We start from the raw sequence: 20,733 nt of genomic DNA on the forward strand, positions 1-20,733 counted from the left end.
CTGAAATCTTGTTGTTTATCTTTTGGATTTCTTATTGTTGTTTTTGTGTGATTTATAGTTGTGAATTTATTTTAGCATTTTGTTCCTGTATTATTTTCTTGAACTCTCCCACTTTTCTTGTCTGTATTTTCCATGAATTTGTCTGCCTTTTCCATGAATTTGTCTATTTTTTCTCTCATTTTTGTCTGCTTTTTGCTTCAACTCTTGGATAATTCTGAATGTTAGAGATTTGAATTCCCCATCAGTTAGATCTAATACCTTTTCTTCTACTGGAAAGTCATCTGGTATTTTATTTTGGACGTCTACTGGAAACTTCCTGTCCTGTTTTTGTAAATGTTTTGATGTTGTCTGCTGTCTTCGGGGCATTGAGTGGTTATTTTCCTTGTTTATTGATTGTAGATTTGTTTGCTTCATCCTGCATTTTTGTTTTATCTGGTTATGTCTGAGCAGGCAGACTGTGTGTTCTTTGTTGTTTGCTCGTCTGTGGGCACGATAATTTTCACCTTCTTCTCCAATGGGCAGGGCCAGTCACTCAAGTATGGTACAGCAAGGTAGGTCCAGCTGAAGGGGAGTTGCTGAGATGGGTTGTTTGTGGCACGTACTAGGGCCAACAGGGTAGGCCAGGAATCAGTGCAGGGTGGGGTCATGCCTGTGCTCCTTGGGGGTGTGATGTTCAGTGCACGGTGCAGGTAGGCAGGAAGGAGGGGGTAGATTGTGATGTGTGGAGCTAAGATGGTTATGGGAAAGATGAGAGAGAGGAGAGAGGAACAGAAACCAAAAACAAACAAACAAAAAAGAGTGCTAAGGGAGGTTGCTATTGGAGTGGAGAGATGAGAGACTGAGAAATGGGGAAAAACAAAAATGAAAAAAAAAAGAAAAAGGGTAAAAGAAAAAAAGAATAAATCAAGAAACTGGAAATGAAGAAAGACAAAAAGTGAATAAGAGAGTGAAGAAAACAAAACAAACAAACAAACAAACAAACAAAAACCCCAAAACCAAAAAAAAAAAGAAAAGAAAAAACCAAGAAAAAAGAAATGGCCCCAGGGATGTCCCTGTGCTTCTGTGCAGAGTAAGGGGTAGCTTCCAAGCTGCAAGGTACTGCCTGGCTAGAAGGGGCTTCCAAGTTGAGAAAAGAAAAAGAAAACAAACAAACAAAGCAGAACAAATCAGAGCAAACAAACAAAAAGGCCCCAGGAGTCCCACCAGCATGGCGGCACAGGCTGAGAAGCAGTTTCACAGTTGAGCGGTGTTTCACAGCCTTTCAGGAAGAAGCAAAGATGGTGCACGGAGCCAGTATTTGAGAGAAAGGAGGGGGAGGTGGTGAGAGGTAAGGAAGAAAGCTAAAGAAGTGGAAAAAAGCAACACCAGCAGTCAACAAAAGGCACTCAGGGAGCCGGCCAGTGCGGGTGGGTGGAATCCAAATGACACCGGGGTGAAGCTTGTGCTTCCTGGCCAAGAGACTGTGGCTGCAAGAAGCAGAGGAGGTTAAGTGGGGGTAAAGAAGGGTGGGGGGGTGGGAAAGTGTATATCGCTGGTTACCAGTTGTTCTGTCTCCTGCTGGAAGCTCCGTGAAGCTGCTTTCTCATACCCCCTGTTTGCTGATCTCCATTAGGAATCCAAGATGGTGAACTCGTGCTACGGTAGCTGATAGGGGACCTCTACACGTATCTCTCCTCGCTCTCTGTTCTCAGTCAGTTTCTGATTCCATTCGGTGCTTGGCTGAGTTCTTTATCTCTTCATTTGATGCTTAGGGTTTCAGGATTGAAGTGTGACTCTGACTTAGTTTTTATGATCTTTGCTGAGGAGGAATGGTATGGTGCTTCTGACTATAGCACCATGTTGCCTGGAAGAAGCTATACTTTTATTTAAGTGAAAAATTTCCCTTTAGACTATGGGGTTGGGGAGGGCACTGGGTAAACATACACCAAAACAAAACAGAACGAAAAAACAGGACTTTGAACCCACTTCCCACCCCCACCCAGTTGGAACCCCTACTGAGAATTTGCATTTCTAACAAGTTCCCAGGTGATGCTAATGCTGCTGGTTAGTGAGCAATTCTGAGAACTACTAGTAGAGCGGTGCTTCTCAAAATTTATTATACCTAAGAATCACCTGGGGATCTTGTTAAAATGTAGATTCAGTACATCTGGGGTGGAAATGCAAATCCTCAGCGGGGGTTTGAACTGGAATGAACTGGTTTGGAACTCTGCGAAAAACCAAACCCATTGCCTACAGGAAGGAGGTAATAAGTCCAGGAGGGTCCATCACTGAGCCCTGTTTAGACAAGGACCAGCAAGATGATTCCTGGGACCAACTGCTGACCACCCGGGGGCAGGGGCAGCTTTAAAATAGTATTATCCAAACAGCAGCAAACACGTTGCTGACTCTAAATAAACTGTGTGGGTCCTTGGCTATTTTAAAGATATGACATTATGGGATTAAGAACACTTGTTTTTGACAAGAAAATATTTTGGGTTTTAAAGCATTGTTTTCCCAGTAGCTGCTCATATTAGTTCTGATGACCATTTTTCTTTTTTGTAAAATTATATACATACACTACATACGTACATTTATATACACATATACATACATATTAGGAGTCCTGGTGTTGCAGTTGTGAAACACTCAGCTGCTAACCCAAAGGCCGGCAGTTGGAAGCCACCACTGCTCCATGGGAGAAAGATGTGGCAGTCTGCTTCTGTAAAGATTACAGCCTTGGAAACCCTATGGGACAGTTCTACTCTGTTCTGTAGGGTTGCTATGAGTCAGAATTGACTCAATGGCAACGGGTTTTGTTTGTATACATACATATGTATGAGTATATAAAGTATATATGTATGTATGTGTGTGTATGCATGTATATAAAAACCAAACCAAACCCATTGCCATCGAGTCAATTCCTACTCATGGTGACCCTATAGGACAGAGTAGAGCTGCCCCATAGAGTTTCTAAGGAGCAGCTGGTGGATTTGAACTGCCGACCTTTTGATTAGCAGGCGAGCTCTTAACCACTGTGCCACCAGGGCTCCTGCAGGTGTATATGTGTATTTGCCATCCCATTTAAATGATAGAAAGTTGGTGCTGAAAGAGATACCTTTAGTTTTATAAAGCCAGTCTGAGGCATAGAGAGTGATGATGACTAGCCCAAGATCATAGAACAAGCAAGAAATAGAACAGGGGTTAGAACCCAGGTCTCCCTCTGCCCAATCCAACGTGCTGTCTGCTCCTCAGGCTTCATCTCAACTGGTGGTTCCTCTCTGCCGTAAGACGTGGAGGCTGAGTAACCAGTTGAGCAGAGGGAATAACTCCCTGCTGGTCCACACATAGATGGTGTGTGTGCAGGAGGGTCTAAGAAGGGGCTGTCTCCAGGGCTGCTCCAGCAGAAGCAGGTGGCTCCAGGATGGTGGTGTGCTGGTACGCTCGAGAAGCTGATCAGCTAGCATGCTCTGGTCCAACCCTCAGCGCCATGTTATTAAGGCAGGAACTAGGCATTTTTGTCCATCTGTCCTCAGTGACTGTCTCAGTGCTTGGGACAAAACAGTTGCAAAACCGCTTACACTATCCTCTTTATTGTTTAATTAATGCTAAGATGTAAATAACTGTGGGATGGAGTTCTTGTGTTAAGCTATAGTCCATCACCTATGCCTTAGGGTGAATGAAGGCTTAGAGGGCAGGTTTTTATCAGGGAGACGGAGAGAATATGAAATCTCTGGGAGCTGGGAATAGGGCTAGAATCAGGAGGTAGAACAAGTACAGACCAGAGAATGCAGTAACACCAAAGACAAATGTTGAGTCTCACAATTTTGCACCTGGACTGCCCTGTCCCCGGGGTCAAGGTGGCCATCAGGGAAGCCAGCACCCTGGAGGTAATCCAGACCACATCCTTCCCTTCCTGGGCAATTTGCCCATTTTCTTTCTAGTTTCTGTGACTTCATAGAAGTTTCTTCTTTTTCTCTTATGGTTTTAATGTCACACTCATTGACTTGAGATTAATTTTTCAGCCTATAGATCTTCTAGAACAGTCACTGCTGTGGTTACTGCTGCAGATCTTATCTTGATCCACTGGCCTGTGCCTTTCTTTAACTTGTTCCTGAGTCCTAACCTTCTACCACCCTACAGCATTACCATTTACTGAATGTCTCCTTGTGCCAGGCCTTGTGTGTGTATTTCATGTAATTCTCACAGCACCTTTGAGAAGTAGGTACTTGATGGCCCATTTTACAGGTGAGAAAATTGAGGTTTCCTAGCAAGTAAGTGGCTGAGTTGGAATTCAAATCCTTATTTGTCTGACTTTCAAGTCCCTGCTCTTTTAACTATACCACACATTCTCTTGCCCACGAATTCTGAAATCCTATGTCCTCTTTTAACCCCATAAAGTGATCGATGGTGGGTCTTCAACAATTCAGTCTTATTAAGGTCTGTTACTCTTTCTTCTTCCCATCATAGCAACATCTTCATCTCCTGGTCCTTTCCCACCCCCAGCATCTGGCCAATCATGTCACGCCTCTGCTCCTCAGCAACTGTTAAGATACATCCATACTTTTTGGAGTCTTTTCTTTGCCTCTTACCAACATCAGTTTGAAAATATCATTCATTCCAAGAGCTGAGCTGGTGTTTTAAAATGAAACGTGGGAAAAGGGATTTGACACTTTAATGGTCATTGGGCAGAAGTTAGTTGAGAGTAGAGAAAGTTCTGGCTTGGGGTATCCATGCCATTCATTCATTCATTCTTCATTCATTCATTCAACCGAGATGTATTAAGCATCCACTGTGACCCAGACACCTAAACCAAAGCTGGGGATACCAGAATCAGCAGAGCACAGTAGCTTCTCTCTAGGGTCCTCCAGTTCCCAGCCTGCCAACCCTGTGTGTGATGCCTCCCAGTGAAGTAACGTAAAAGGACTTTGGAGAAAGATGAGAAGGCCGACACTACCAACTGCATCTTGCAATCACATAGGCCGTTAGTGTTAGATTAACCTTCCTGCATTTGACATTATCTCCCCTCACTTAGATCCCTTGTTCTTTCTTGGATCCACGAGCAGTGGTGACAAGCTTAGAGGCATTTTTACTAAAATCAAGGATAGACTTGTACTCCAGATTATGAGAGTGATTGGTGTCCAGGATATTGAAGGCTCAATTTATGCACTTGTTGATCAGTCCTGACAGGATTCAAAAGGGCTAAGGGGGAATTTTGGTCGTCATTTCAAACCTACCAGCTGCTCCATGGGAGAAAGATGTGGCAGTCTGCTTCCCTAAAGACTTACAGCCTTGGAAACTCTATGGGGGCAGTTCTACTCTGTCCTACAGGGTCACTATGAGTTGGCGTCGACTTGATGGCAATGGTTTTCAAAGGGGAATTAGAGAGTAGTGGTGGTTCAGTGGTAAAATTCTCGCCTTCCATGCAGAGCACCTGGATTTGATTCCCTGCCGATGCGCTTCACGTGTAGCCTCCACCTGTCTGTCAGGCTTGCATGTTGCTGTGATGTTGAACAGGTTTCAGTGGAGCTTCCGGTCTAAGGTGGACTAGGAAGAAATGTCTGGTGATCTACTTATGAACATCAGCCAGTGAGAACACTATGGATCACAATGGTCCAATCCCCAAAGGATTATGGGGATGGCACAGACCAGGCAGTGTTTCATTGAGTTGTGCATGGGGTCACCGTGAGGTGGGGGCCAACTCGATGGCAGCTAACAGCAAAGAGAAATTAAGGATGGTCCAAAAAGAGCAGGGGAAATTCAAAACTGAAAAATGGAACCGTTTCTGGAAGGTTATTTAACCTGGAGCCAAGTGATTTGAGGAAAGAGATAATAGCAGCAGTACACAGACAGTCAACTGCCAGAAATTCAAGCTGGATTCAGAAGAGGACGTGGAACCAGGGATATCATTGCTGATGTCAGATGGATCCTGGCTAAAAGCAGAGAATACCAGAAAGATGTTTACCTGGGTTTTGTTGACTCTGCAAAGGCATTGAACTGTGTGGATCATAACAAATTATGGATAACATTGTGAAGAATGGGAATTCCAGAACACTTAATTGTGCTCATGAGGAACCTGTACGCAGATCAAGAGGCAGTCATTCGAGCAGAACGAGGGGATGCTGCATGGTTTAAAGTCAGGAAAGGTGTGCGTCAGGGTTGTATCCTTTCACCGTATTTACTCAGTCGGTATGCTGAGCAAATAATCTGAGAAGCTGGACTGTATGAAGAAGAACAGGGCATCAGGACTGGAGGAAGACTCATTAACCATTTGCGTTATGCAGATGACACAACCTTGCTTGCTGAAAGTGAAGAGGACTTGAAGCACTTACTGATGAAGATCAAAGAATATAGCCTTCAGCATGGATTACATTTCAACATAAAACAAAAATCTTTCCAACTGGACCAAGAAGCAACATCATGATAAATGGAGAGAAGAATGAAGTTGTGAAGGATTTCATTTTACTTGGATCCACAATCAACCCCCACGGAAGCAGCAGTCAAGAAATCAAATGATGCATTGCATTGGGCAAATCTGCTACAAAAGACCTCTTTAAAGTGTTAAAAAGCAAAGATGTCACTTTGAGGACTAAGGTGCACCTGGCCCAAGCCATGGTATTTTCAATCACCTCATATGCATGGGAAAGCTGGACAATGAATAAGGAAGACGGAAGAAGAATTGATGCCTTTGAGTAGTGGTGTTGGCAAAGAAGGTTGAATATACCATGGACTGCCAAAAGAGCAAACAAATCTGTCTTAGAAGAAGTACAGCTAGAATGCTCCTTAGAAGCAAGGATGCTGAGACTTTGTCTCACATACTTTAGACATGTTATCAGCAGGGATCAGTCCTTGGAGAAGGACATCATGCTTGGTAAAGTAGAGGGTCAGCAAAAAGAGGAAGACATTCAACAAGATGGATTGATACAGTGGCTGGAATAGTGGGCTCAAGCATAGCAACAATCATGGGGATGACGCAGGACCAGGCAATGTTTCGTTCTGTTGTACACAGGGTCGCTGTGAATTGGAGCTGACTCGACGGCCCCTAACAACAACCTAACATTACGTACTAGTGCTCATAGTGTGTGTGCTGTGGGTCAGGCATTTCTACTCAGGTTTCCCCTCTAATCCCCACAATATTCAATGTAGTTGATGATGTCATCTCTAGACTTCCATGCATGAAGAAACATGCTCAGAGAAGGTAGGCGATTGGCCCAAGATGCCTCAGCCTGTAGGCAGCAGAGTTCACTTTAGACCTGACACTCTTCATGCCACCACATCAAGGATTATCCTCTAATGATGAGAGTTCCATCTCGACACATCCTTTATATGAACTGAGAGAAGAAAAGAAAAAAGGATAAAATGTGTAAACCAAAGATTTCTTTAATTTAGATTTGAAGTTCAATTGAGGGGAAGAATTTGAGGAAACTCAGTGGTCAAGAGCTTTGGGAGGCAGTCAGATCTGAGTTCAAATCATGCCAATATTTTTCCATATTTACTGTTTATGTGGAGTCCCTGAGTGGTGCAAATGGATAACACACTCAGCTGCTAATCGGAAGGTTGGTAGTTTGAGTTTACTCAGATGCACCTTGGAAGAAAGGCTTGGCAATCTACTTCTGAAAAATCATCCACTGAAAGCCCTATGGAGCACGGTTCTACTCTGACACACATGGTGTCGCCATGAGCTGGAGTCAACTTGACAGCAACTGGTTTGCTGGTACTGCTTATGTGGTCTTAGGAGAGTTGTGAGCCTCATTTTTCTCATCTGTAAAATGGGATTGTGAGGATTAAATATCATGGAATGAATTATTAGCAATGCTTAATATGTAAGTTGTTGTTGTTAGTTGCTGTTAAGTCAGCTAAGAGATATGGTGACCCCATGTGTGCAAAGTAGAACTGCTCCATAGGGTTTTCCAAGCTGTGGTCTTTCAGAAGCAGAACCCCAGGCCTGTCTTCTGAGGTGCCTCTGGTTGGGTTCTAACCACCAATCTTTTGGCTAGAAGTTGAGCATTTAACCACTTGCACCACCCAGGGACTTCTTAAACATATACTGTATCTTTACGCAAATAATGTGCACCTTCTATGTTTGTTTGCCAACCATGAGGTATTTTCATAAGCGCTGCTATGCCATTTTTTTTTTTTACATGTTGCTGTAAAAAAATTAGCATAGTGCACTTATGAAAATATCTCATGGGAGGAGTGCATGGCTGGCAAACAAACGTAGAAGGTGTGCGTTATTTGCATAAAAATACAATAAGTTGATGCTATTGTTAGGTGCCGTTCAGTTGACTTTCAACTCATAGCGACTCCATGTGACAGAGTAGAACTGCCCCAGATGGTTTTCTAGGCTGTAATCTTTACGGAGTAGATTGCTAGGTCTTTCTCCCACAGAGACACTGGTTGAGTTTGAACCACCAACCTTTTGGTTAACAGCTGAGTGCTTAATGGTTGCACCACCAGGCACATAACATGGACCCAATAATTGGCAGCTGTTATTACACCAGGAATTTCATTAAGTTTGGACTCTGTGATGGATTCCTCCATCTTAGGAATATACTTTTTAAAAGAGCTTAGAGCTTTGATGTATTTGGCATATTCACCTGCTAAGTGCACTCAACTTCCTTCAAGAACCTCTACAGATGAAAACCAGTGACCATTTTGAATGACTCTGCTAGCAAAGGACTGTGATCCTAAAACTGACAGCTGAGGCTATAGGGGATGGTCTGGGTGTCCAGGCCATGACTTCCACCAGGTTCTCCTTCAAATGCAGGTGTAGCTTCTTATAAGCCCAATTGGTGACAAGCACAAAGGGAGAGTGTACGGCAGATAAAACTTCCCCGTGCCGTGCAAGCCTGGTTCCAGGTGGGGATCATAAACACTGATGCCTCTCACTGGGCTGACCCACAGAGTACACAGCTGACCCAGCCACAGGCAGAGAATGGGTGACCAGAATCCCCCATCTGTAGCTGGCATTTCCCCTGAGATCTCAAGCTCCCCACAGCTTCCCTGTTAGGGACACCATGATACTTGGATCTGAAAGACTGTCTAGACAATGGCTTTGGCTGTTGATGGAAAAGAAGGAAATGTGTTTACATTTGAATGAAAACCAGGGGCCCCCAGAATGTGAGAGTTTGTCTTCCCTTTTTCTGAGGATCCCAGTATTTTAAAATTATATGCAAATTCAAGGTTGTCAGGTCTTTTGGTGTGGTGCAAATGATTTGAGTTTACTACTAACTGAAAGTTTAGTGGTTTGAGCTCACCCAGTGGCACTGCAGAAGAAAGGCCTGGCGATCTGCTTCCATAAAGATTACGGCTAAGAAAATCCCATGGAGCAATTCTACTCTGTAAAACAAGGTAGTAACAATTTGGTATTAAAAAAAAAAAAAAAAGTTTACATTGAGAAAATGCACAGCTTCAACCAAACACAGAATTACAATGATTGTATGTATAGCCCCACATGGAGATTAAGTCAAAACTCCGGACACAGTTCCCATCTTGCAATAGGTGCTGCCGAGGGTCAGAAAACCTCCCGGCTCAACAGTCTTGCTAATGTCACAGGACTCCTCTGAGGCCTTTTAGTCACTTCAAATATTACTGGAGAGGAGTCCGAAGGCTTGGAGCTGGTGGTCAGGATGGAATTTTCTAGAATGTCCAGCATAAAACACTTATCACCTGGACTTGGGTAGAGTGGTACAGGAATTGCAAAATGAGAGCCTCCAATCCACGTAGCCCCTGTTGTGCCTGCAAGGCCCCCACCCCTGTCCCAGACCCTCTTTATTTGCCCAAACACACACCTGGGTGACCACCTCTGGCCCTGGCTGTGACAGAAGGCGGGGCCTCTGAGAGGCAGCAAATTCCCTCTCTCCAGTCCTGAGCTGTTCTCAACACGGCCCAGCACAGGGGCCCTCTTTGAGATTTGATTTTCCTGATGGAGGTGAAGTGGCCTTTGAGGGCCTGTGGGAGGGGACCGTGGTGGGGGCGGCTGCCGGGCCGGACGGCCACTGTGTGAATGTGGCCGCTCATTGTTCCTCAGCTTTATTCTTCAGGCCTCGATGGGGCTGATTTAGAAATCCTAACCAGGGAATGCTCAGGGCTTCCCGGGTGTGACACAGCTCCAGCGGCCTTGGGGGAGTCTTTGTTCTCCCGTGACAGCTGACTGGGTCGCCAGTGGGAAGAGTTGAGCATAACTCTACCCTGTGTGGGCTGGCAGCTGCGGCCTTAACTCTTTCTCACCTACCCCTGAGGTCCCAGAAAGAGCCCCCTTGACTTGCCTGTTCCTTCCCAAAAGGACAACTCCTAAAATTACCTTTCTGTGGAGAGAGGTAGATGCGGAATGGGGGAGGGGCACATTGCATCCCATGCCTCAGATGCTCTTGGAAAATCAAGAACGTTCCCCGCCCCACACATTTGCACTTAGGTGGTGAAGGCTGTGTGTGTGAGCCTGGCACGGACCACCACCATTCACCATCTACACAAGTGTGTGGTGGGTTTTATTTTTTCACACTGGCAGAAGGGACTAGAGGCAGAGGGACAAGAATTCAAAATAGATGCTCACATTCTGGGGTTTCCTGTAATGTAAAGTCAGAACCAAGCTGCTCATGAAATCTGACAAGGTTATAGAGCCCAGTTGTGAGAGCCCTGGATTTGGAGCTAGGCAGACCTGCTCATCTATGACTGCGTGGTTGGGCAAATTGTTCCATCTTTCTGGTGGTATTGGCTGAGTCATCTCCAAGTCATGGTGACCTTATGTACAACAGAATGGAATATTGCCCAGTCCTGAGTCATCCTCACAACTGGAGGCATGTTTGAGTTATAGTTGTGCTATTGTGCTAATCCATCTCACTGAGGGTCTCCCTCGCCTTTGCTGGCCCTCTGCTTCACCAAATATGATGTCCTTCTCCAGTGATCGATCTTTCCTGATGATGTGTCCAAAGCAAGTGAGTTGGACGATGTTCTGTTGTGATCCATATGCTTTTCATTGGCTGATTTTCAGAAGTAGATCACCAGACCTTTCTTCATAGTCTGCCTTAGTTTGGAAGCTCCACCATGGGTAACCCTGCTGGTATTTGAAATACCAGTGGCATAGCTTCCAGCACCATAGCAACACTAAGCTTTCACAGTACCAGAAACTGACAAATAGGTGATGGTTCATCATCTCTCTAGGCCTCACCATATATATCTGAAAAAATGGAGATGGTTATAGGAATTGTATGACCCCACTGGACTGTGGGAGAGTTAAATGAGGTAATACAGGTGAAACACTCCAGGGCAGAAGTGGGGCTACACCTTTCCTGCCTGAACAGTGGGCGTCAGTCACAAGACCAGGGTACGTAGACTCCTGAGTACCTGTGACATGCCCCTGTGAGTGCTGGAAGTAAGTGGAGGAGATATTTAGGAGACCACGGACCTACAGTTACATCATCAGGGACTAAAAGCCAGAAATATGTACGTCATTGATGGTAACATGATCATATCTCAACTTGCAGGTGGATGAGGCTGAAGGACACTTGGTTACAGGACAATTGACCTAGAATGGCATTAGGATGGAAGGAAAATTTGGGAGGAATGCTATTGAGTTTGATTTGGGACTATCTTAAATAGAGTTTGACTTAGCCAACATTTGCTAAGCATCTACTGACTCTCCAATCCGTACTATGAGGATGTTTAGATAGGTCTGACCCAGAACCTTCCTTAAGATACTTGACTTTCACAAGAGGGGCGCAAGAGAACAGATAACTGGAATCAATTCAAGGTGAGTGTGTGCCATACGAGAGGAATGTTACAAAATGGGCTCCAGAACAGAAAGATTAAGTAACTTGCAATAGGTCTCATGGAACAATGTTTGAAGTCAGTGCTTTCTTGATCCATGTTGTTTCTATCATACTATAGTTTTTAAGGTATGTGTCTTTGAGCTCTAGGGTGCTACAGAGTTGCCACAGGGATTATCGCGGGGGCTATGCACTTCCCTCTCTCCTACCTCCTCTTCCAGATTGCTCCAGAGAAGCTGTATTAGTTATCTAGTGCCACCGTAACAGAAATACCACAAGTGGGCAGCTTTGAAGAACAGGAATTTATTTTCTTGCAGTTCAGGAGGCTAGAAGTCCAAACTCAGAGTGTGGCTCTAAGAGGAGGTCCTTCTTTGTCTATTTCAGCATCTAGTAGCTGCCAGCAATCCTTGCCGTTCCCGGGCTTGTAGATGCATTTGCCGTGTGTCTGTCTTCATATGGCGTCTTTCCCGTGTGTGTCTCTAGGTCTATTCTTTTTAAAATTCAGAAGGGATTAGGTTTAGGACCCACCCTACTCTGGGATGACTTCATTAACATAACACAAGAAACCCCTATTTCCAAACCCCTCAAAACCCAAAAAAACCAAACTCACTGCCTCAAGTCAATTCTGACTCATAGTGACCCTATAGGACAGCATAGAAGTGTCCCATAGGGTTTTCAAGGCTGTAAATCTTTACAGAGGCAGACTGCCATTATCTTTCTTCCATGGAACGGCTGGTGAGTTCGAACTGCTGACCTTTCGGTTAGCAGACAAGCACTTCAAGCACCGCAGCATTAAAACCAGAAAAACCAATCTGACTCATAGCGACCCTATACCCAGGGGCATATATATAGGCACGGGGTTAAGATTTCAATACATATTTTTCGAGGACACAATTCAATCCATATCAGAAGCTTTGTTTGTTTCCATCTTATGTAAGATTTCTGAAAAGAGAGTTCTGTTGCAACAATATCATATCTTCTTGTGGCGGGTAGGATGTAATGGCATAGGGAAAAACTGGAAACACATAGACCAACTTAGAAGCATTTGATACTGTTTAAGTAAAAACCTATAAAAGATGGTGGCAGTACATAAGAAATAGAAGAAGCAATATAAATGACAATGAGGCAACAGGATCTAAAGGCCTTGGAGGTTGCATGCAGGGTCCAAGTGAGAAGGGAAGAGCAATTGTGATTTCCTAATTTGGAGTCTGGAAACCCTGGTGGCATAGTGGTTAAGAGCTATGGCTGTTAACCAAAATGCCAACAGTTTGAATCCACTAGGCGTTCCTTGGACACTCTATGGGGCAGTTCTACTCTGTCCTATAGGGTCGCTATGAGTCAGAATCGACTCGACAGCAATGGATTATGGGTTAATTTAGAGTCTTGGAAAAAGAAAATGGTGGTTGTATTCATAGTAGTTGAGGAGACAGCAAGAGGATATAGTTTGGCTTGGAATTTTATGGATGTAGGGTACATATAAGTCCTCATTTGATGAAGAAAAATAACAGATATATACTTTAGATGCTAGGGCGTATAACACCAAGATACTAGACATAAAACTTCCTATTGTGAGATTTGCTGACCATGGTAGTTAACAAAGTGACAAAGACTATTGGAGAATGTGTTTGGCACCAATGATTGAAAAACCAGAGACCAATTCCTCCACTTAAACCTCATGACCACTACATAGTGGAGGAAGGATAGAAGGGTTTTGGGGATTCAGCTACAATGTGTACTATGTTAAGGCTTTTAAAATGTTCCATATTCAATCAAGCAATATGTATTGACTGCCATCTACAAGTGGTGAGCCTTGCTAGGTTTTTGGCAATCGATGGCAAAAATTCTGGTCTTGACCTTTATGACTGCTGCAGTGACAAAGCAATGATCCAAGAGCTTGGAGCAATGGGCTGAATCTGTCCTCCAGCCGCTGTAGGGTTACTATGGAGAGTGGCTTGTTACTAGAATCATGACTGGCAAACCTGGAATCTGAACAGTTCAAATGATTGGATTTCCAAGCATCTGAGTAGGAACATGTTATTTGCATTTTAAAAAAGTAGGAGTAACTGAGAAGTGTCATTCCCCCCTCCCTCCCCTGTGTATGTTTGATGGCAGTTGTTTGGGGGAAATTATGTCCATTAGACCTGTTGGGCTGTGTACAAGTCCAGTTAATATTTGACTAGTGGCTTCCTGTTGCTCAGAAAACTAATAGTGAGGAATAAACCACAATGTAAGTTAAGGCCCCCCTTCTCTGTTTCCCTCTCAGCCTCTCATTTCACTACTCTTTTGAAGACATGGCTTTCTGTCTGTAAAATTGGAGGACGTCGTCACTGTTTGTCCCAAAGGGAGAGAGTGGGGAGAATCCTTTGAAAGTATTTGGATCTGTTGTCTGCTTCCGAAGGCGGTTGAAGAAGAAGGTGCAGGTGATGAAGTCTCCCAAATGTTCTTTCTGGTTCCATGGTTTCTTGGGCACGTACCCAGCTATCTGTCTTAGAGGTTATCCAGCATTGCAGGTGAGGTAGAAGAGAGGAGAAGAAATGGAGATTGAGAAGAAATAAAGCTTTGATGTGTGGCACCAACATGTGCCAGAAGAACACAACTCCCAGTGGAGAGAAAAGAGGCTGCCAACCCCAAGGACAAAGCCACCTGCTTGCACCTTAGTCTCCTGTCCGCCATTTTACCGCCTTTTGCCCTCCGACCCTGGGCAGACCGGAGGGTCTTGTTGGATCATAGTGATTCTCAGAGCACCTGTGTCCACCAGCCCATCCCTTATGGATGTTTCCTGATCTCTTGGCTCTGGCTGGCTGGTGTCTCCGTGGCAACGGGGAGCGGGGCGGGGGAGATGGGGACAGCTCAGTCCATTTGTCATCAATTGCCACTGTTTTGTTCTGCCTGGTGTGTGCTCTCAGTTGTGTCAGGCCAGGCAGAGCAGGGGACTCAGCAAAGGGCTGCTCCCGCCCTCTGCCCTCTGAGGTGAAGAGTGTGGGGATATAACCAAGGGAACTGCCTGCAGAGAGAGCCGAGGCGTGGAGGTCGTAAGGAAGTGCCCATCTTCCCTGGGAGAACCATTTTTCTCTCCTCAGATTTTATGCTTTAGGAGGGAAGGTGGCATTTGTGCCAGCCTAAAGGCCAAATCTAATGGTTCCTTCCTCATGGTTTTGTTATTTGGCGAAAACGTTACACAATCTGTGTCTAATATTGTCAACGTTGTTGTTGTTGGGTGCCGTCGAGTTGCTTTGATTCATACTGACCCCACGTGACAGAGTAGAGCTGCCCCATAGTTTTCTAGGCTGTAATCTTTATGGAAGCTGATTGCCAGATCTTTCTTCCATGGAGCCACTGGGTGGGTTCAAACTGCCAACCTTTTGGTCAGCAGCCAAGAGCTTAACAATTGCACCGGTAGGGCTCCGTAAATAATACCCATACTATTGTTAAGTTAAGAGGTAGGAAATTCATATGCAATCTCCCCATAATATAGAATAAGATGTTGTCTTTCTCATTCTGGGTTGGAACATTACTTTAAAAAAAAAAAGTGCTCGGTCTACCTCTGTAGCACGGCCTTAAGCATAGCCTGTGTTGTGAACCTTGCTTCGTTTTGCGCCCTATCCGTAGGCTGTGTGGGTTTTTTTTCCCCCCAATAATTCCCCAAAAGACTGTCCCCTCATCAGCCTTAAAAAATGTTTGGCTAGGCCTGTGGGTAGAAACCCTCCTGCTTGGGCCTGGCTTATGAATGGCCCACCTGCCACTGTTCTGAAGCCCATTAACTCTTTGCTCCACCCCCACGTTTGCCCTCAGCAAAGGCTCAGACCAAGTTTTCCCCAGACACATGGCAAATTGGATGATGCCCTCTCTTGTTGCGCAAGGAGTTCAGTGGTGTGGAATTCTCTGGCCCAATATGATGGCTCCTTCTCCGTGATTTTGCTGTTTGGCCTCCCTGCTTGGTTTACGACACGTGATCTACCACCCCCCTCTCTAGAGCGTCTCTTTGACTTCATCACTCAGCGTGCTCCTTTCTCTTTTTCTTCCTCTCTGTCGGCTCTTTCTTGATCATTGATATATTCCAAGCAAGTTGACTTTCTCTTTCGATTTTTTCCTCCTTCCACTTTCTTTGACATTGTTAGGACCTCCATTCGCAGTTGCTCAGTTGCTCTAAAACTTTGTATCATCTTTAGCTTCCTACCTCAGCTCCATGGCCTGAGTCTCAACTGCCTTCTCCTCTTCCTCCCCTCTTCCTCCTCCTCCTCCCCCTCCTCCTCTTCCTCTTTCTTCTCTTTCTCTTCCTCCTCCTCCTCTTTCTCCGTCTTCTCTTCCACCGTCCTCCTCCTCCTCTTTCTTCTTTTTCTCCTCTCTTTCCCTCCCTGCCCTTCCCTTCTTTTGTCTCCCTCCACTATTTTTCTCTCTCATCTAGATGTAGCCCATTTCAGGACTTCATTGTCACTCACCTAGACCAGGGTTCAGGGCCCTTCCAGTTTAATTCCCTTCCAACTTGTTCTTCCTGCTGCTTCTGCCACTTCTGGCCAAGTCATGCTCAGCTCAAAAATTCTAATTGCTTTCTAATCCCCAGGAATCCAAGTCCAGTCTTTGCTTAATGTTGTGCTAGATCCCCACAAACATGGTTTACACTCTGAGCCTTCAGCTGTGCTCCTCTACTATCGTGTCCTTTGAATAAGCCCCTGACTCCTAGATATAGCTTCTGGGCTATAAAAGCTGTCCTGAAAACCACGAAGGATGCTTCAGCCACGTTATTCCACTTCCAAGGATTTCACTTAAGGATACCTGTACAAAAATATGTGCATAAAAAGCCTCATTACAGCATTGTTTGTGATTATAAAAAATGAAACCAATATGTGTCTAATAATATCAATACAACGGAATACTAAGCAATCATTAAAAAATCGTGTAGACCTGTTTATGGACATGGAAAGATATAGTTCCAGCACGTTACTAAGTGAAAAATAAGTTACGGGGTGATAAATATCAATGTATAATTTATATATATAATACTTGTAGGTATTGCATACATATATAATATTTAATACACAATATAATTTTAATATATCATTAATATATATATAATATTTATATGCATATGCATACAAATATATTTGTACGTATATGCAAATATAACAACCCTAGTAGGATCTAAGAGCTTGGCGGCTAACCAAAAGGTCAGCAGTTCGAATGTACCAGCTGCTCTTTGGAAACCCTATGGGGCAGTTCTACTCTGTTCTATAGGGTCGCTGTGAATCTGAATTGACTCGATGGCACCCACCACCACCACCAACAGTAGGATCTATAAGGAGCCCTGGTGGTACAATGGTTAAGCACTCTGCTGCTAACCAAAAGGTAGGCAGTTTGAACCCGCTCAGCTGTTCTGTGAGAGAAAGCCCTGATGATCTGCTCCCGTAAAGATTGCGGCCTAGAACCCTATGGGGCAGTCCTACTCTGTCATATAACATAGCTATAAGTGAGAATCCACTCAACAGCACCTAACAAACAAAACAACACGAAGGATCTATATGTGTGTGTGTGTGTGTGTATGTGTGTGTGTGTGTGTAACAAATGAAAGCAGTAGCTGGAATTACAGTTAATGGTTTATTTTTTTCCTCTGTCTTATCAGTATTTACAAAATTTTCTACAACAGTCATGGGCTAACTCCATAAAGTAAAGAATAAATTTACAATGTGTTGAAAGTAAAGCAATTTAAAAAAATTTCTGAAAAATGCCCTCCATTCTTTTGTAACTTTGCCTTTGCTAACCTCATCATTGTGCCTATAAGATTTCACATCCCTATATTTTTGTACAGTATTGTCCATTTCCAGGTACAGTTAAATTCCTTCTGCAAGGCAGGAGCTAAATAGCCAGGGCCAGAGGTCCAAGGTTTATGTCCTCATTCTCTTTCCTAAACTGAGTTTCCTTCCCTGTAAAATAGGGAGGGCTCAGGGACAGATTATCCAACAGGTAAGCACGGTGCTTACCTTGTTTACCAGATCATCTGGAGTGAACAATTTCACTACAGATGAGTAAGTAAGCACAAGTAAGCCCATGCTTACCTTGCTTACTGGGTCATCGGCCCCTGTCAGGGATTGTAAATTTGAAAAGAGGCTTTGATTCTGTAGAAAGGTGCTGTGGGGTTGGGAGAGAGGCAGATGCCAGTATACCTGGAAGTGAAATCTTTGATGTGGTGAAAAAATGTGAAATGGTTCACTATAGATGATCTGGTAAGCAAGGTCAACACCGTGCTTACCTTGCCTATTGGATAACCCGCCCCTAGGAACGGTAATATACCTAAAGCACAGACGCGCCATGAGGATTGGACAATGTGTGTGAAAAGCATTTTGAGATCTGCACAGCATCACACAGAGGTCAGGGATGTGATTTATTATTATTGGGGCCCTTGGGTGTAGCTCTGAGGACTGAATTGCCACACGAGGCTCTGGCGTCTTTTCAGCCTCAGTCTTGAGCCCATATGGACACAGCCCAAGCTGCACATCAGCTTGAGTCCTGGCCCCCGTGGACTGGCTGTGCTGGTGAAGGGGGGCGCGACTCCTCCTCACCAGCTTCCAGCATGTTCCATTCCTTCCAGTATTTCCAAAGTGATGCTTAACTCTAGAAGTCATGGAGAAAACATTCTGTCCTAAGCCAGTCTGAGTGGTGCCCTTATGGGGACTTCTAAGCTGCCTCGCTGTCCCTCTGACTTGCATCTAGCTTCATGTTTGGGGTCTGAGGAGGTGACGTCCCTAGGAGCTGGGGGCCCTCAGTGCCCTGGCTGTGTGGATGCTAAGGACACCATCAGTACCTACCACAGGCCTGGTGTGAGGATAAGCTGGACCAGTGTGTGTGTGTGAGTGTGAGTGTATGTGGTAAGTGTGTGTGATGTTAGGGAGTGTGTGAGTGTTTGTGTATTCGTGTGTGGAGGTGTGGGGTGTGTGTCTGTATATGTGTGCATAAGTAGGGAAGTATGTGTTGTGAGTGTGGAGTTTGTGTGTGTCCAAGTGTGGAAATGGGAGGAGTGCATGTGTTATGTGTGTGTATGGCATGTGAATATGTGTGCTGTGTGGTGAGTGTGGCGTGGTAGAATGTGGTGTGGTAGAGTGGTGTGGGTGTGTGGTGTGGTGGATGTGGTGTGACGAGTGTGTGTGGTGAGCGTGTGTGGTGTGGTGTAGGGTAACGTGAGTGTGGTGGGTGGGTGAGTGTGTGTGGTGAATGTGGTGTGGGGTATCATGAGTGTAGTGTGGTGTGGTGTAGTGAGTGTGGTACGGTGTGTGTGTGTGTGTCCTTGCCTAGTTTAAAATCTCCTCCGAACACAAAAGGATTGGCCCCTCTGCATGCTTTTTGAAGTGAGTCAAGACTCAAAACCACCCACTCAGGCCCCAAACAGTTTGAGTGGGAAGGAGAGTCTGGGAAGAAGTAAGGCGGGACCAAGAGAATCAAAGGCAGGCTTGAACCAGATAGCCAGCGATGCGGGGCATGGAGAGAGGAACAGACTTAGCTCATTTGTCCCAGAGGCCTGTGGGGAGAAGGGGCAGCCTGGAGATGGTCCATGGTGGCCCCTGAGGTAGACATGGAGGTATGGGGGGCGGGGTGCAGGAGTTGGAGACCATCTGTCTTGGCCTGACTGGGATGCTGTTTGGCGAGGAACCTGAACCTGTCAACAGCTAAAGAGTGAGGTCAGCTGGGGGCTGGCGGCCTCATCAGCTATCACCAGGACTTGCAGCTCAACCTCCTGAATCATCCATGATGAAACTCTTTATCAGCCTGGGAGGAGGCAGCCCTGGGGAATTAGACTCCTGTATAAGGCTTGATTTTGAGCAAGGCTACATCCGGATGAACGGGCCAAGATGAGTTAGCCCCAGCACACACTCCAAGATAACCAAACAAGCAGACTTGTTGAAGGGAGTTATTTAGAATTCTCCATCTGGGATCAGGGGAGTGCTTGATGCTGGTCTCCTTCAGAGCTGGGCTAACTTAACCCTCAGAGTACCAGGCTGCAGACTTCCCAGGGTTCATCTTCTTCCCCTCTAAACCGGTACCCCCACACTCAGGAGAGGTTCAGAAACCCCCACTGTGGGACATGGAAACAGTTTCACTTTGATAGAACAATTAGGGCTCATTATGCGGCCTGGAGTGATAACCCTCGGGAGAAAAGGGAGCCTTTGAGATGTTCTGCTAAAAGGAAACAATTGCAATCCGAAAGGAACACATTTAAGAGATAGGAGAGATGGAGAACTTCTTGTACCTCGTGTGTTTCTAAATGCTTCAAGAACGCTCCAAATCGCATGGGGGGAGGCTGGCCTCGGGAGCCGCCTCTGAGCGACAAGGAGGTCCTGGCTTGCCGAAATGGTAATCCCGAGGTTAGAATCATGAGGGAGGCTGGAGTTTTTAGTACAGCCTTGAAAGAAAATATCAGCCAACCCCACCCCTGGGGTGGGAATATGGTAGGAGGCTAGCAAAATAAATAAAATCTGCTGTCTGTACTGACCAGGCATAAATTGTTACTTGAATGGCAAAGGAAAAAAAAAAAAAAAAAAAAAAAGCCAGATCTTCCTCCTGGACTTGTTTTCCATCTCCTCATCCTCGTGTTCTCCATCCAAGTGTTTCCAGAAGTGGCCCAAGGGAGCTGTTATGTGACAGCCACATGACTGTCAGCCTGGGAAATAATGTATGGTGCCAAGGGAGCAAGACAGAGGGGTTTGGGGCCTTACAACACCTTCAGATCGGAACTGCCTCACTGGAGACCCCTCGATGGGGAATTGGCTGACAACTTCAGAGCTAGGACTGGCTGTTTGTATTCAGCCCCCAAGTTCCTGCTAAAAGCCGCCTAGGAGCGAGCGCTAACCAAAAGGAAAAGCGCACAGCATTTCTGTGTACCTAACGCTTTATGCTGTCAAAGGGAATCCAGTTGTCACACAAGTAATCCAGCTCACAACCCTGGGAATGTTGGGCATACTCACCCTTAAGCCTTAAATTTGCCATTCTTAAAGAAATTTCAGTA

Source organism: Trichechus manatus, unplaced genomic scaffold (genome assembly GCF_000243295.1).
Source record: "Trichechus manatus latirostris isolate Lorelei unplaced genomic scaffold, TriManLat1.0 scaffold00028, whole genome shotgun sequence".
NCBI lineage: Eukaryota > Metazoa > Chordata > Mammalia > Sirenia > Trichechidae > Trichechus > Trichechus manatus.